Source organism: Helianthus annuus, chromosome 9, assembly GCF_002127325.2.
Source record: "Helianthus annuus cultivar XRQ/B chromosome 9, HanXRQr2.0-SUNRISE, whole genome shotgun sequence".
NCBI lineage: Eukaryota > Viridiplantae > Streptophyta > Magnoliopsida > Asterales > Asteraceae > Helianthus > Helianthus annuus.
In genome coordinates, this window is record NC_035441.2 from 15,431,729 (window position 1) to 15,435,598 (window position 3,870).

General features: G+C 31.0%; 1 long non-coding RNA gene across 1 annotated transcript; it reads right to left on the reverse strand.

The window, feature by feature from the left end:
* Positions 1-1,071: 1,071 nt before the first annotated feature.
* LOC110877224 lies at positions 1,072-2,891 on the reverse strand. The gene is made up of 3 exons (XR_002556843.2): positions 2,692-2,891; positions 2,386-2,455; positions 1,072-1,584 (listed from the first exon to the last, which is right to left on the reverse strand). It is a non-coding gene; the product is annotated as an uncharacterized LOC110877224 (long non-coding RNA).
* Between the last annotated feature and the right edge of the window lie 979 nt (positions 2,892-3,870).

Sequence of the window (3,870 nt, forward strand, 5' to 3'; positions counted from 1 at the left end):
TAAGTTGTAAAGAATTAACTTCCTTAAAACTGATGTTTTTAAAGAAACAACCACACTTTAAAGGGTAACTAAGCTTACTAAAGACACTAGTAAGTTACTACAAATTTTTGTAAATTTTCAAGTTCATGAAGTAGTAGTTATGCTTGATTTCGGCAAAATTGGTAAGTATAGATTGATTGTTGATTGATTGTGTTGATTTACAAAAGAAAATGATATGCCTTGAAGGCATGGAAACCTCCATTTTTAGGGGAAGCTATGGCAAAATTTTTCTAAAAATTAAACACTTAGAAAATTATTTCTAAACAAATATTTACAAGCATAATTCAAACCATTGATTTTCACATAAAGTTTGCCATAAATTTTGTTGCAAAAATTATAAATATTGGAGGTTGGTTTTTATAAATAAAAGTGACTAAATATGTATTTAGGAAAAATATATATTTAGATGTCACCATGTGTGTGATTATTTGTATATTTTGTGTATTAGTTATATTATTTTAGGAGTTGAAATAATATAACTCATCAAAATACCAAGATATTACAATCCAAAATGTTACCAAAATCCCAAGAATATGAATATACAAATTATACCCAAAGTATGAGAGGAACCGACACTACAAGAAAATGAAGCTATTGCAACTCCATTAAAATGTTGCATTAGGCCTTGAAAAGGTTGCATTAGGCCTAATGCAACCTTTTATCCGGAGCTGCATTAGAAGCAGTTGCATTAGACCTAATGCAACTTTTTCAAGGCCTAATGCAACCTTTTCTAAAAGCGTTGCATATACTATTTAAATGCAACCTTTTTAATATGCAACTTTTTAATACTCAAACGCAACTTTTATTTTAATGTAGTTACAAAAATGCAACTTTTTCTACACTTACATGCAACTTTTTATATATGTAAATGTAACCTTTATACGAAAACGCAACCTTATCCTAGACTTAATGCAACCTTTTTATATAATAAATGCAACTTCTATTTACACAGATATTATAAAGAATTTACCTCTTCCAAACACTACAATTGCTATCAATTTACCTTTTTATTAACAATAATAACACACATATTATAAAGAATCTTTATGTACTTTAACATATATGTTCAAACTCAAAATAATGTATTCAACACAAAGTTGTAAATTACAATTAATTAAGAGTAACAAAAACCTTCTACACATGTTCAAAACTCTCCACCTCTAAAAGGTAGTTGCTTGAGTGTTTTCTTAATGGTTGTCAATTATATTTCCATGTGGCTTCTAACTCGGCGTTTTTTCCTTTCACGATCCTCTTTAATATCTTTTCGCATTTCATGCTCGGCGTTTTTTCCTTTCACGATCCTCTTTAATATCTTTCGCATTTCATGCAAATAATTGTTTTAACTTCGACACTAGCTTTGAATGATTCCATAAGTCCCTTGGAATCATGTATGGTAGGTATATCACAACCATCCACTTTTTTATCAATTTGTTAATAACGCCTCTACCATAAAGTCAACGGTGTCCGTATGCTCTTTGTTTGTCACAACCACAAATTAATCCACGAAAGCACTTCCATCTTTTGAAGATAGCCCTTCATTTGTTCCTTAAATATTATTCCGAAGAGAAAAAAGAAACAATTATCAAAAACCGATACTTATGTTTGGAAGTACAAAACTTTAATAAATTAAACGATGGCTAAAACATGACCCATTGAAACTTCGTAGCAAGATTCCAAATGACCAAGTGCTTATAAGTTATTTTAGTTAAACTCTCTCATTCAACTGTGGATAACAAGAAGGTCAACTTAGAGTTGTAAGGTGTTCAAACAAAAACAAAAAGAGGTATATGTGCAGACATGGGCTGCTATCACAGAACGATGGAGGTGACAAGTTTGACCCATTACAGTTATTCTCTTAATGATGGGTCAAATTGGATTTTATCTTATAGCAAACGGGTCAACCCAATCCAACCCGCCCATTTCGAGCCTTGCTAATAAATAAACCACTTCAACCCTTGTTGATCTTGCCAACCCGCACATCTTGCCACCTATAACTAGTACTTATAATTATGTACCTTTCGGTTCCTTGGATTCAGCCGTTTTTTAAAACCATGTAGATAATGATATATTCTACAAAATTTGCTCACAAATCCAAATCCAAGAAGTGCTCAAATTATTTTGTCTACACATGATTCCTTAATAAAATTCATATATCATATGAACATGATAATGTTCATTGAGTCCACATCCAAGGTTTGATTGATAGATTTAGTTATTTTAATTGAACTCATTCGGATCAGTATTATAGATTGTACTAAGTAGTTTACAGCCCTAGTTATTTTAGAAAACTAAAACATTGTTTTGGCCTATCAAGTTGCCATTTTATATAAGAAATTAAGAAATAACCTGTATGACATGGTTCTTGAAGCCAACACCTTCTTTCTCTTTTATGCTTCAGAAAATTAAATTTGTCCCCCTGCATAAAAATACATGTATATTCAAGAGTCATGAAAGTTTTTTGTTTTACTGTGTTCTGTTTTTTTACTTGATTTGAAGAACAGCTAAACCAAGCATCCTTAACAGATCCACCATGCCAAAGGAAACTTTTCATGGAGAAAACTATATATCTCCGCTTGATTCGTAAAACATCAATTATACAATCTTAGTAACTATTCTACAACTTTTAAATGTGTACTATAAACGGCGGTTTACCTGAACCAGAAGAAAAGCGACGCTGATTCACGGTCTGCGGATCGAATAGCCGGCGGCTTCATGGTGTGCAGATCGATTCGCCTATTCTCTGAAGTGTGTAAATTAGGGCAAATTCCAATGGATATTTGGGCGGCACTTCACTTTGGGGTTATGGAGCCAAAATTCCAATCGTAGATATATTTAGAGGAACTTTAGAGGAAAAAGTTTGACTTAAAATAGAAAAAACATAATTAGTTTTTCTTATAAATTAATAATTATTTGATAATAATAACATTATATAATAATGTTTATATATATATACTCATATTATCCGTGCAAGGGATGAGCTCGGTACCGGTACCAAAATTCCCAAAAGTAGGTACTGGTACTGAAATTCCCAAAAGTAGGTACCGGTACCGAATATACCCGGTACGGTTTGGTACCGGTATTTAAGAGTAAACACCGGTACCGAACCAGTAAATACCATACCAGACCGGTACCTAACCGGTGTCTGAAATGTCAAAAGTCGGTACCGAAAATATGTTCGGTAAATTCAGTACCATTTGCTGATCCTACCGTGCATACCGACCTTAAGATATAACGTATAGAAAATATTTAAAAAATAGACAATAATGACAATTTTCTCCATTACTATTAGTGTATCAATTTTCCTACAAAAATATATTTTTTTAAATTTCATTGGATCGACAGGTTATTTTTCTAAAAAGATCGAAAAGTTCTTTTTATATTCGGAGAAAAATTTATCCTACCATTTATTTTATTAAAAAAAATATTATATGAGTATCAAACATCACCAAAATAACAATAAAAGTTATTTACTATTTACTATTAAAATATTCTGCGCTTTTTTTTTGTCACTAATTGAATTACGCAACCTTTTAACACTAGAATTGCATTCAAGTTTTAACAACGCAACTTTTATAACAAAAGTTACAAATTTCAACAAAACATGCAACCTTTAAAGAAAAAGTTGCAATTTTTAGTAAAATATGCAACCTTTAAATAAAAAAGTTGCAATTTTAATAATATTTTGTAACTTTTTTGTGAAAAGGTTACATTATATCTTTTAATGCAACCTTTATGTTGAATTAAGTTGCATTAGAGTCAAATGTAACACAATTGAAAAAAGTTGCATCTAAAAAGTTGCGTTAGCCTCTTTTTCTAGTAGTGCGAACAAAG